This window comes from Geotrypetes seraphini, chromosome 1 (genome assembly GCF_902459505.1).
Source record: "Geotrypetes seraphini chromosome 1, aGeoSer1.1, whole genome shotgun sequence".
In the NCBI taxonomy this organism is placed as follows: domain Eukaryota; kingdom Metazoa; phylum Chordata; class Amphibia; order Gymnophiona; family Dermophiidae; genus Geotrypetes; species Geotrypetes seraphini.
In genome coordinates, this window is record NC_047084.1 from 532498010 (window position 1) to 532512008 (window position 13999).

The following is a 13999-nucleotide window of genomic DNA, read 5'->3' on the forward strand; positions in this document are numbered from 1 at the left end:
AAGAGCGACCCCTTCCGGCAGACAGGCACAACAACAATACAATCGCCTTACTTTAAAAAAAAAAAAAGCCCAGAATAAAATTGTGACGTAATGTACAGTATGCAATCTCTGGAGTTAGATCGAAATGACTTCTGGTGTGACTATGCTTCGGAGAGATCTTGGTTTTCTAGGACGTTAAAGGAAATGCCCATGCTACCTAAGCAGCTTGATTTGGTCTTATTTTTAACTCTAGGTTAATTTTTTTTGGGGGGGTGGGGGAGGGGGCTTCTGTTTTGTTTACAACGTCATCATGTTATCTTCCCAAAATGTATAAGATATTTGGGGCAGCTTTTGATACACTGTGCTTGTCTCTGTGGTTTCTTGGATGTACTTTTGGGTTTTTTTTTAAATGTTATAACATTTTATTGAAGGAATATTTGCTTTTATGTAGTAGTATGCAGGCTTTGTTGTGGAATAAACTGTACATTATAAATATTGTTTGGCCTGCACGGAGTTCTTGGTGATGCCTCGCTAATCCCAACTGGACAGCCTCACATTAATTCACTTATGCACTGAAAGTTCTCAATTGATCGTAAGTCAGTTCTTGTATTTAAGCAGCTCCTTTCTTCAACCTGCACTGCATGTGTGAGGAAAGGATTCACCATCAGAGTCTTCAAGTCGTTACAAATCCGAAATCGTAAGTCTCCCACTCTCTGCCGCTAGGCAAGCTCCGATTCGACTTCCACCTCCCCCCCCCCCCTCCCCTTTCGTTCTAGCAGGGAAAGCAAATCCCGGGACTCGGGAAGCGATCCGTTCCGGGATTTGCGAGCGCCTCCCCCCAGCGATGCCTCCTGCCAGTGACAGGAGCGTGGAGGGAGGCTCAGGCTAGAGAGCAGGAAGGAAGGGAGGCAGGGCAGAGGGAGTGAGAAAACTGCTCCCAGCTCCGCTCTCTCTCTCACACACACAGAGAACGGTGGCCAGGAGCTAGGATCGGAGCGAGCCACAGCCTGACCCCCCGGAGGAGCAGGGCTCGAGCCGCGCTTTAACGGGACTCCTGCGACCGAGCGGCGACTTCACGCCAGTGGATTTCTAGCGGGATTTGGGTTCTGTGCAAAGAAGAGTTTGCCGTGCGGGCTGATCTTTATTGTCCTTATTATTAGAAACCCCTCCGCACCACCCCCCTTCCCTGATTCGGCGGGGAAGCGGCTTGTTCTAGGTGAAAAGTCAGCCAGCAAACACCCAGCCGGAGCACATGTGCAGTAATGACAAAGGATTGCGAGGGAGAGAGCGGCGGACCCGGGTTCCCACAGAGATCCCCTTAAACGGATTACTAATGGGACGCTCCATCAGCTAGTCCGGCTGCCTCTGCGTGAACAGAAGGTACAGTATCGCCTCATGGGGGTGTCTGTGTTGGGGGGTGGGGTGGGGAGGCTCGGGCGACTGGCAGCCTGGATGGGGGTGGGTGGCAGAAGAGGCGGCAGGGGCTGCCTGGCACTTCATGCCACAGGGGCTCTGGGGTGCAAAGTGCAGGTTTTGGGATTTTTATTTTTTTTTTAGAGAAAAGGCCTGGCTAAGTGCACGGGATGCTTGTGTCGGATGTGCTCGCGCGAGAGATTACAAAGGCGCTGCTCGTGCCTCTGTCTCCCGTTCGCTAGCATTGTTCTCCTCGGGTTATTGTCACGCGCTGGTGGCCCCGCCGAGGGCGTGCTGCGCTGCCCTTTTTGTCGTTTCGAGGAAACGAACGAAACGTTCAGAACGCTGGCGGCACTTTAAGGCAACGTGGTTTTTTTTTTTTAAAAGGAGATTTTGCAGAGCGTTGTATTGTAATCCTGGCTGGCTCTCTCATTTTCTTAGTATTCCCTAGGGGGACATTATCCAGGTGGCCCTCGGTATGGGAAAGATGAAAAACGGGGGAGGGGGTTAGATCAGTGCCCCCCCTCCCCAAACCTCTCCTCTCCTCTCCTGAAACTCAGCTCTTTTCTTTCCCACCCCGTTTAGTCCCTGGGGGCGCCTTTCACTGCACCCTCTCCAAAGTCTGCTCAGGACTGGCCGTCGTAAAGACGCGCAAAAAGTTCGCGGGTGCATTTTGCAGTTAGCGCAGCTGCAATGGTAGACCGGACTAGGGCTCCTGTTACTTTTCTGGGGGTGCATAGGCAAGGAAGCAATCCGTTGGGACTAGTGAGCTGGCTGTGCCCCGGGGAAGCTGCAGCAGATTTCTCACGCATGTGTGTATGTTGGTGGTGGGGGGTTCCCCCCCCCCCCAATGAGTATGCTCAGCAGTGGTGGTTTTTGCAGGCAGACGGCAAGAGAGAGCAGGGTAGCCGGACGCCACCCCATTAAAGAAAAGGTATGCTAGATCCATCCCCCTTAAAAGTTTGTTTCAGGGGGGGGTGAGGAGGTGTCTGGGCTGGATCTGTTTGTTTCTCCTAAATAAATCAGCCTGCAAATAAACTCATGCCCCACAAAGAGAGAAGCTGGGGGCTGGAGCCCTCAGCCTGATCACCCGATTCTGGAAGCTCCGTCCGCAGGATTTTGAAACTTATACAGTCATGGGGGGAGGGGTGCTTTGGGGGAGGGAAATCTCCGCTCCAACTTCTGCTTTCAGCCCTTAAACAAAAACATACCATTATATTGGCTTCTTTCAGGTATACCTGTGGCTATTCTTTCAGGACAGAATGAAGTTTGAGCATTTAGGGCTCTGCATTCATTTTTACTAAACACAGGAAAATCTATCTGCATAAAGCGGGGGGAAGTGATTAAGCCTGCCTGCAGAACAATGGCTCGAATTGTGTCGCTGGACCCGTCGCAGATGATTATTTGGGTTGCTGGGAGGGGGGGGGGTCGTTACTGTGGGATCGTTTTCCATAGAGTGAGAACTCGATAACCAGCGCTTGGAAAAGTTAATTATTAACGCGACTTTTTAGCTGCAACGCCAGAACTGTGTCTCCAGCCGCTATCCCAAACTGTCTTTTTTTTTTTTGGGGGGGGGAGGGGATTTCCCCAACCTAGCTTTGTCGTTTTTTGCTTTCCAAATGCAATATTTTATTTCAATCCCGCTCAGTTTGATCTCTTTCCAAGTCTTTTATTGTTGGTTTGAGTTATGTCCAAATAGTAATAACACCAAATGTATGTACTTTGAGAAATATACTCGGTTCCTTTATTTAAGTACACTCTGGAGATTATTTTCTTTTAACTTGTTACTGTACTGGACATGTACCGTTTCGATTGGGGATTTTTTGTTGTTGTGGTGTTTGTTTGGTTTTGGTTGTTTTTTTTTTTGCAAGACCAGGCTTTCACGATGGCTTTATAGAAAAGCACTGATAGTAAATGAAACACAAATGCACATCTTAAGCCTGAGGGAGCAGTTTTAGAGAAAGGGCGAGAAAATTCAAAACAGTTTGAAAGATTTGAGCAGTTTTATTAGTGACAACTGCGGCTGTACATTTTCGGTATGGCAAGGATCGGAAATTTGCAGATTCCTAAGCAAGGGGGTTCGATTCCCACTGCAGCTCTTTGTGACTCTGGACAAGTCGCTTAACCCTTCACTGCCCCAGGTATAATAATATGTAAACCGCATGGATTGTAATCACAGAAAGGCGGTTATAACAAATCCCATCCCCTTTCCCTAAAAAAAAAAATACATTTTATTCAATTATTGTGAGCATGGGATGGGGAAAAAGTGTGTGTCTATGGAAGGGGGGGATCTGGTCTGAATAGCAGCTGCATTTCTGGATGCCAGTGGGGAGGGGTAGCTCTTACGTTTGGGAGTGTGGAGCAGGGGGGGGGGGTCTCAGACAAGGTGGTGTCTTCATTGATCGAATGACAGCTAATTAATGGCCTGCGATAAATCCAAAATAGAGTTGTTTGCTTTTGAAAGGATGTAAGTGCTTGTGAGCATGTTTTGGAGGTGGAAGGGGAAATCCTCCCCCAGCTTGTTGTTTGAAGAGTGACAAATACCAGAGCTGTGTAACAGTGTTGACAGAAACGGTGTTAAGGCTGAAATTGGCCCAAGTTCCTGTTGGTCTTCGCTCATGCTTGTTTACTGTCTCACAATGTCTTCCTAGCAGCAGAATTAGTTAATTCAGCCATGAAGCCTGGTGGGAAGGGAAATCATTGTTAGGTTAAATGGCTTATTTTCATAAATTTCCTGAATTCAGATGATGAGAATTTTTACGATGGGGAAATTTGTTTGCAGTTCAGCCACCTTTGCAGGTATAAAGCCTACCAGATAGGCAGGGCAGGATTAATTCATCGAGGCACCCTAGGCGCCCAAGTACACTGGGCCCCCTTGCTCTGCCCCACCCCACTATGCGCCCATGCGGAAACAGGAAGCTGCATCAGAGGGAAGCGTCGGGCAAGCAGCACCGCTTCCAAAATTACAGTTCCCGTTGCCTTTCTTACCCGCGTTGCTTGCTTGTCTTACTTTCTGTCGATTGGGGGGGAGCGTGTTGCCGATCAGGGGGGGGGGGCTGCGTTGCCGATCAATGCTGGAGGGAGCCCGTCGCCGTTTGGAAAAAACAATGTTGATGCCCTTTTTCATCGGGCCCCCCTGAACATTTCTGGCCCTAGGCACGTGCCTACTTGGCCTATTGGTTAATCCTGCCCTGCAGATAGGCACCAATCCCAGGTGGGTGCTTGACTTCCCCTAAGTTTTCAAAGGCAGATGTGGTCCTATGGTTTACAAATTCTGGAAGGAAAATCACAATAGAATGTGCTGGAAATTCGATGTTGCTAAATTAAATCACATGACCCAGCATCCTAGTGATCAATCTCTCTTCCCCCCCCCCTCCCCCAGTGTCCCCACTGGTCCACATGTACCATGTGTTCTATTATGGTATATAACCTCTTTTAGACCAGTTGTGTTTGCAAGATCCAGTGCAAAGTTTTCATAACAAGATAAAATGCCCATTTCCCCATCTTATTTCCCCAGCATCAGTCAACAGCATTCAAGGTATTCCCTGCTTTTGTAAAAAAAAAAAAAAAAAAATCTCATCTTCTGCAGAACTCTCCAGTTGTAAATATTTTTATGAGAAGGAAATGTCCCTTCCTCTTTCTTTTTAATAAAGTGCTTAGGAAGCAGACAATTAAGCCAGGTTTCAGAGCCAGAGAGGGAAAGCAGGAAAGTCACCAATATTATTTTTCCAGACTGTTAACATAGCACAATAATACATTATGGGTGGGTTAGTAGTAAAGATTATTGTCCCACTGAGTTAAAATGTAACTCTCAGAGCAGAATCAATGAGGTTCTCAGCCTATGTTATCTTCAGTGCTCTTTGCATATTGGAGGAATCTGGAGTCATCCATTTTGTGCACTGCATGCTCATTTTCATTCCACGTTGTGTATTCCTGAAATTCTGACTGAAGCTCTCTACCAGCGAGGGTATCAGATCCTATTTTCAGCAGTGTTTGAAGTGGCAGGGTATCCCAGACTGAACAGCAGACTTCCATCCCCAAATAGCAAAGTGGGGGTTGCCTCATGTCCCAGGCTTCTGCAAGCTGAGATTAGATTTGCTGCTGAAGTAGCACCCATAGCTCCTTTAAGCATGGCTGTACCAAATGCTTTTCTTATGTCAACATATAAGGGCAAGCAAAGACCATCTCTGGAAATAGTGCTTGATGGAGATGCATTCTGCTCTCGGCCACTGGAGGTCACTGCAGGACCTGGCCTGCATGTGAAAGATGATTTGGGGTAAAAAAAAAGGACTTGTGTGAAGGCGATAAATCTAGGAAGAACAGGAGTGAGATAATTAAGGCAGCATATCTTGTAAGAAAGATATATTTAATGAAAGTATGCTCTAAAAATGTTATACATAGGCATACACACACATGCGAGTATATACAATATCACATGGGACAACTGAAAATAGTGCCTTTGTATTTTGTGGACAGATTTATTCTAGTGTCTCACAGTTAGCATGAGACTAAAGTAAAAGGAGGTAGAACAAAAATGAAATGAGTGAGAATTGCAGGAGGAGATGCCATTAAATATTACATGCCAACCTCTGCAAAATTTTCAGTTAAGTAACTAGGGAGAATTACATGGGAAGTTTGAAGAACTGAGGATACATGAGAAAAGATGTCACCAGGTACGAGTAACTTTTCCATTTGTGGTTTAGCAGGCAGTTTATAAGTTATTTAAAAGGGGGAAAGAAAAACTTCTGGGCATGGCATGGGATCTTTATTAGACAAGGTAACATAGTAACATCATGACATAGCAAAGATGACAAAGGCAAGTTCCAGTTGGCCCATCCAGTTTGCCAAGATATTTGGCAATCTTGTTGTGGTTATCTGCTCTCTTAAGTAGTTAAGCACTCAAGTTACCATTGACTAAAACAGCACCAGTATCCCCTCCCCCCACCCCAACTAGGAACCGTTATGCTTTGTTTTTACTCTACAAATTATATCACAGCTTTGATTGTGACAGTCTCAATGATAGACCACTCCAGGTATTGGTCACTTCTCAGCAAAGAAATATCTTCTCATATACTCTGTTCTCCCTTTTCACAATATTAAAGTCTCATATCCTTGAAATTTCCTCTTCCACCCCTCCAAAGCCAGTCAAACATCTGAAAATTTTGCCCCACTTACCCTTTTCCTCCTTCAGAAAAAGAAAACATTTGTTTCTACCTACCCTGCAAGGAAAGAGTTCAACAAAACTGAACTATAGCTCCATACTCGCATTTCAATTTCTTTCTTGACATAGTTCATGAGTTGGATAATGTAACCATGTACGAAAAACACCTCAGCTTGGCTGGCTCACTTAGCCTGGAGGCTTTAGATCAGTGCATCCTATTTATACCGAATAGTGAAAAATGTATCTACTTTTTTGGGATCTGATGAGTACTTGTGGCCTGGACTTGCCACTCTCAGAGACATGACGTTGAGCTCAACAGATCTTGGTCTAACTTAGACACTAACAAAAAGTTGTCCTATTTTGCATATTTAAATATGAAACAATAATTTTATCCTAAAATATGTTCTGGAACATCTGTGTCATCTTAGCTTCATGCTTGCTAAGATCAAACTGATTTTCTGGGTTATAAGCCGAGGATGGACATTTTGGGGTTAATCTCGTGCCATGGACAACATGAAACTGTTTCGACTGGGGGAATCAAACCTCCTGTTAAGAAAATAAGCCCATAGACAAGAAAAAAAGGAAAGCTAAGATTTTTTAAATAAATGAAGTACCCATGATTGTTGTATTCACAGAAGTTAACAAATGGGTGTGGAATGATTGGATTGCAGGTTTCAAACAGTATCAGTCAAAAACTGTACAGCATCAGATAGAAAGACTGGGATGAAGTTTCATTGAATTTATTCCTATGTGGTTTTATTTTGTGCTGTCATGACTCTAGTTTTCTTTGCCTGGTGGTTAGCAGCTGAAAGTTTTGTGCATAGAGAAAAGCACAGAAGTGGTATCAGGTGAAAGGGTACTGCTGTCCCTGGTCTTCCTTAAGATAGATTGTAAGATCTTTCAAGCAGGGACCATCTCTTGTGTGTTTAATGTACAGTGCTGTGGACATCTATTAGCACTATGGAAATAATAAATAGTAGTAGTAGTAGGTCCAGGGTCAGAAGTCTGGAGTCCTGTGGTTCAGATGTCAGCTATGTTGCCTCCTCTCTGGTAAGCCTCCATGCTTCCTTTTGTCTAGTTTTCGTTGAGGTCATATGGTTCTTTTCTCATTTCACAGGTGCTGTGTAGACTCTGGCTGCTGAAAAAAAATGAGGAAAGGCTAAAGCTCTTCAGCTTGGAGAACAGACGGCTCAGGGGTTATATGGTAGAGGTCTATAAAATAATGAGTAGAGTGGAAAGGGTTGACGTGAATCACTCGTTCACTCTTTCCAAAATTATTAGAACTAGGGGACATGCAATGAAGCTACTAAGTAGTAGATTTAAAACAAACCGGAGAAAATATTTCTTCACACAACGTGTAATTAAACTCTGGAAATTGTTGCCAGTGAATGTGGTGAAATCAGCTTAGCGGGGTTTAAAAAAGGTTTGGATAATTTCCTAAAAGAGAAGTCCATAGACCATTATTGAGATGGCCTGGGGAAATCCACTGTTTTACTACTTGGGATCTAGTTAGGTACTTGGGACCTGGGTTGGCCACTGTTGGAAACAGGATACTGGGCTTAATAGACCTGTCCCAGTATGGCAATTCTTATGTTCTTATCCTTTGCCATCTGCATTCCTGAAAGGCTTTGCTTCAAAAGCAACCTCAGGATGCTACTCAAGTGACAAAACTCTATATTCTCCATACTTATTTACTTCTTTGGATTAACTCACACCTTACTACTTTATTTCCTATTCTCTACCAATGCTGGTTGTGTACCTTACAGATTTAACTCCGGTATTCTTTGCAGTACAGAGAAAACTGTGTAATTCCAGATTGGCAGCCCTCCTAAAGTTGGGCACCTTCATTGGCATGCCTAACTTATTGATTAATAGGCTTAACTGGTGACAATAATTGGCCCTTAACATTTCATAACAGGCTTTAATTGGACTTAATTAAAACTTAGACGCCTAATTAAAAAAAACACCCAAATTGTGCTCGAACCCCCCACCTACCTCGACTTCAGAAAACTACTCAAAACTCACCTATTCCACGAACAGGACCGTACCCCCCCTCCTTCAATGAACTGAAACCTCCTACCCCCTCACACTGTTTCTTCCCCCTCCCCCTCACGATTCTCTCTCTCCCTAACCTTTTAACCACAACCACATCGTTGCCTGTAACTTTGATAAATTGATGTGATTCCGCTTGCAATCTCTGATCTTTGTTTAATTGATATGAACCGCCTAGAACTCCCTGGGTATGGCAGTATACAAGAATAAAGTTATTATTATTATTATAAAAAGTAGACACCGAGTTCAAAGCGCCTACCTATAAGGGAGCTTGGTTAGGGTGAATCATGGGCATGTTTTCGAGTTAGGCGCCTTTTTGTGATTTAGTTTTCATTAAGCACCTACCTAACATAGGCACAAGCATTTAGGTGAAGAAAGCCCTGACATAAATAGGCCTAGCAACGCCTAAGTCCGATTCTGTACAGCGTGCCTAATAGGACTGCACTATTGGGCACTGATATTTTGCATAGACTATAAAGAATCAGGCCCACAATGTCATTCTTTGATATAGGAAAGCATGAGGCAGGTTCTGGTGGCCACGTTATCCATAAAAAAAGGTTGCAATACATATTGTTGGAATAATTTGATAGTTATAGACAAATGTAGCCCGTACACTTTCAAACCTATATTCCGATGGTATCCCACATGCCCTTGAGAGCTCAGCTTCTACAGCCCAAGTGTACGATCATTTTGTTATCTCAGTGCAGAGGCTTCCAGCTCAAAGGAAGAAGGCTTTGCTTCCCTGCAGCTCTGAACCAGAAGGAATTCAGGTGAAGCTTTTGTGAAGCTTGGCCACCAGCTGGCTCTCTCTTCCTGTTGCTGGTCTCCCACTTTCCCATTTCTTTGCAAAGCTATTCACAGAGCATCCTCGCATGTGCCCACTGAAGAGGAAACCTCCATGAGTCAGTTAGAAAGTGAGCCTGCTCTGCAAAGCAGCTGACAAAGCTTTGCAGGGTCTAAGCAAACAGCAGATAATCAAAGCCATTCTTCAAACTCTGCTTCTCCATCCACACTAGATGGATGTTCACCTGACAAATCACGGTTGAGGCTGAGCCAGGGTAATTAGAGTCACCTCTCCCTAAATCTCTGTGTACAGGAAACCATAAAATATATCCATTAGAAACATATATTTTTTAATGGATTCAGTGTAAGATTTGGAATCTTTTAACACGCTAATGAAAGTGTTATGTTTAATAGTCTAAGTGCTGAAAATAAGTCATGTACTGCAGGACAAGTAACATAAAATGAAATGAAAGAACATTTCTTGATCTGTGAAAAGGAAATAAACATTGGTGGGTGGGTATTAGATGTTTAACAGTTAAAGCAAAGCCTACCAAAGTCTTTTTAAGTTTGGCTCAGAATACAGTTTACCAGTCCAAAAAAAGACCTCAGTTTGTGGAAATGATACAAAACACAGAACATAAGGAAAGATCATATTGTTGGGTATAGTTCAGTTTGTGCAGTTTTCAGCAGTGTGGGAGTAATTTAGTGAGTTGGGGATCCTATTTTGTAAAAGATATAGGGCTAGATTCACAAAGCAAACCAATCGTGTATCGATCGGTTTGCGACCCCGGCCTGATTCACTTACCTGTCTTCCGACCATCCTCCGATCCGTGCTTGCAAATGAGGGCAACGGCATGCAAAGGAGTCAGGGATGCGATTCACTAAACAAAACCCTGCAACACCGACTGGGCTGGCCGATCAAATAAAAGCGACACCTGAGGACCAGTCACTGAAGCCCTTTGCGACTGCCCTGCCTTCTGCAGCCCTGCTCTTTGCCCTGTCGGCCCCGACCTCCTGCTACCCCGATTGCCTCTTGCAGCCCCGAACCTGCCTGCCCCGAACACGCCTGCCTTCTAGCCCTGAACCCGAACACCCTGCCTGCCCCAACTCTCCCACCCTTCCCCGCACTGCAAGCCCGTAGTTTTAACCCATGGGCTTAAGTGGGTTAAAACCACGGACTCACCAAAGTTCCTCGATCGCCTATGAGTTCCTCGATCTGCCTAGTTCCCCTATTTCCTCGATCGCCTAAAAGTTCCTCGATCGATCAGTGTAAAAAATAGAAGAAACCCCCCCAAAAAAACCTCCGACGGCCCAGAGGTCCCGTGCATGCTCAGACCATCTATAGCGTGATCCGTGCCTGCAGATGGGGGCGTTCCTCCGATCGCCCTCATCTGCATGTTGGAGTTTGATGAATTCGTCGGACCTGCCCGGATCAGGCCTGGATCGGGCAGGTTAGTGTATCCTGGCCATAGAACTTATTTTCCAAAAGAACTGTCTTCTATTCTGCGCCCATGGGAATAACATCTTTATTGCCTAAGGTCCATGGTATTTTTTTAAAGACTATAAGCTAATTATGCATAAACACACAGACAGACAGATAGATAGATAAGAAAAACAAATTAAAGTAAATTAATTGATGAAAACAGGGATAGCAAAAGAAGTAGACAACCCCCTCATTCCATAAAGTTAAGCGCCCATAGTTCCAACTATATGCAAATTTGCCTGTGCAGTTTATAGACTAGTGCAATTTGCACACCTAACTTAATTGTTAAGCCCCTTTTAATGAAGCCATGTTAGCGTTTTGATGACTGGCCATGGTGGTAAAAGTTCCGATGCTGATAGAATTCCTATGAGCATTGGTCGGCAATAAAAAAAAACGCTAATGTGGCTTCATAAAAGGGGAGGGGGTAAATTAGTCACTAATCGGCTGTAAGTAATAATAATAGTCTTTAAGTGGCATTGATTGATGCTAAGTGGCCCTAATTTGTAGTTACGCACATAACTGCACTTAGGTGCTATTCTATAAACTTAGCGTCAAAATGCTTTAGAGCAGTGGTTCTTAAACTATTCTGGGGCCTCCCAGCCAGTCGGGTTTTCAAGATACCCCTAATGAATATGCATGAGACAGATTTGCATAGAAGAGGTGACAAGCATGCAAATCTGCCTCATATATATATTCATTAGGGATATCTTGAAAACCTGACTGGCTGGGGGTCCCACAGGACAGGTTTGAGAACCACTGCTAGAGTACATAACCCAAAAGGAAGCACGCACATAGAGAGATAGGGGCGTGTCTTGCACAACTACCAAATTTAGGTGCTAACATTCACATGGCCTAAGCCCTCGTGCCATAAGTTAATAAGAACATGAGCAATGCCTCCGCTGGGTCAGACCTGAGGTCCATCGCGCCCAGCAGTCCGCTCACGCGGTGGCCCAACAGGTCCAGGACCTGTGCAGTAGTCCTCTATCTATATCCCTCTATCCCCTTTTCCAGCAGAAAATTGTCCAATCCTTTCTTGAACCCCAGTACCGTACTCTGCCCTATTACGCCCTCTGGAAGCGCCCTCTGTGCATGCTGACTACACTGTCTTATCATGACAATTTCACATACAATTGTGGTTATAGAAATGGGGCTTAGCGTCCATATGTTTTGAAGCTAATTTTTGGTGCATTTTCTCAAATCTACCCCAAATTGTCCGCAGGACTTGTCTCAAGCAGGAACGCCTATGATGATTTTTCTTTTATCTGTTTTGAAATAAGAAGGAAGGGGGGAGTTATTTATGCCTAATGAGAGCCCATCTATATAGCAATTCATAAACAAAACCTCCATTAAAAAAAAAGATATTGAGTGACAGCTTGCTCATTTAATCCCACAGAGAGCGCCATTACACTCCTGACATACCATCAAGCCATTGATTGCGCAACTCTTCATGGCTGCTGCCATATTGGAAAGTTCCTGATGCAAAGACAAGCTTGCCCAGTGCCCCCCCTCGATAGATTACTGCCTGCCCTTTAGATAGGAGTAAGCATTTGTCCAAACAAGGCCATATAAAAATACTCTTCATTTCCTACAAGATCTCTCCTCTGCTACTCCCGAATCTCCCTACTTCAGTGGAAGCTCTATTTATTTATTTGGATTTATATCGTTTTACAGGGTCTTCTAGTTTTATCCTGAAAGTAGATATTGTCAGGAAGGTGTCTTCTTATGGACTATGCACTTTTGAAGTCTTTCCATACTTATATCATAGTTACCCAAGTAGGCCCTGGAGTATAAATCTCTTCATACAACATGGGCACCTGCAGATGAATATTTTGTACTGAAATTGTTCACTGGTATATATGTGGTATATAAAGTGGTATATAAAGTATATATGTGGTATATAAAGTATATAAAATCAATAAATGTAATCCAGTCCAGTAATCCCAGTCCTCCCAGCCCAGGTAGACATCAGAAAGGTCCTTTTAGGTGGCTCTGTGATTGATTAGCCTAAAGACATTTCAGCCTTGAAACTGACTTGGTTACCCTCTTTTATTTATTTATTTTTTTTTCATTTCTCAATATAGTACTTTGGTCTATCAATTGCAAAGAGGAACATCAAACTCTCTCCATGACATGAAAACAGACCCTAAGTTGGCTGCTGTGTTGCAGGCTGCCGTAACCCAGACCGGTTTCTATTTCATTAACAGATGTTGATTCCAGTTTCCAATTTAATTTTTTTCTTTGCGGCGATGTGACACAGATTCTATGCTAATCCTTCACAATGTTTGAATTATGGCTCTAGCTAGACGCTGTCGTTGGGATCTTCATCTATTAATCATGGAAGCTGCTTTCTGATTCCGTTGCCATAGTTTCAGTGCCTCAGATAGTGTTGGGGTGTCTTGGGAAAGGTTTGAGATGCACTACACTTGTAAGCCTTACAGTTATTTTGTCAGTAGGAGAGCCATGAAAGAGCAGAAAGCAGGCTCCGGTATAAAGTTAAGTGTTGGATTAAAACAGGCTACTTCCAGATGCATCTCCCTGGACCTTGTTAAAGTGAATATCAAGCTGATATTTACTCCTGGATTTGCCTGTATTTAGAACTGCTGGTAAAAAAAAAAAAAAAGTACAATTCAGAGATGAATGGCTACTTTTATCTCTCCGGAAGAGCAGGCGAGCCTTTTCATTAGATCTAGTGATAAATGGCCACAGAAGTGAGGCCATTTAGGGTTTGCTAAGAAATCAGGTAATTTGTTTAAGAATCTCTTGAGCCTAACTAGGAGTAGTGTGAGATTCTGAAGGCTTTTGTATGAATAAGTGTGTTTATTTATAGGACTCATTAATAGCTTAATGTAACATTTATTTTCATTGCAGATGGTCAAAATTGTGGAATACCGTGCAAACTAGTTGGCAACTCGATACACATAGCCATAATGAGGCATCTATTTATTATTCCCTTCACCGTGGATTTAAAAAGAAACACAAAATTTAAAAAAAGGTGTTTGAGCAGTAACTTTCCTTTAGCCTCCTGCTTAATGTACTTTGCCATTTCAGTGTTTGCTGGCTTATGACCACAGAACTGGACTTCGAGGATATAATCTTCCCAGATAATTAAGCAAAATGGTCATTACAGA

At 43.8% G+C, this 13999-nt stretch overlaps 1 protein-coding gene across 7 annotated transcripts in view; it reads left to right on the forward strand.

Moving 5' to 3' along the window:
• The first annotated feature begins 844 nt into the window (after window positions 1–844).
• The window catches only part of SEMA6A (semaphorin 6A), a 380082-nt gene continuing 366927 nt past the window's right edge, over window positions 845–13999 (forward strand). For 3 of the 7 annotated variants that reach the window (XM_033929043.1, XM_033929042.1, XM_033929044.1), the window contains exon 1: window positions 847–1359. The gene's annotated coding sequence lies outside the window, so the exon portion shown is untranslated. Of the gene's footprint in view, window positions 1360–13999 lie in introns of all 7 variants that reach the window. The other 4 variants (XM_033929046.1, XM_033929045.1, XM_033929048.1 and 1 more) reach the window with 2 other exon arrangements.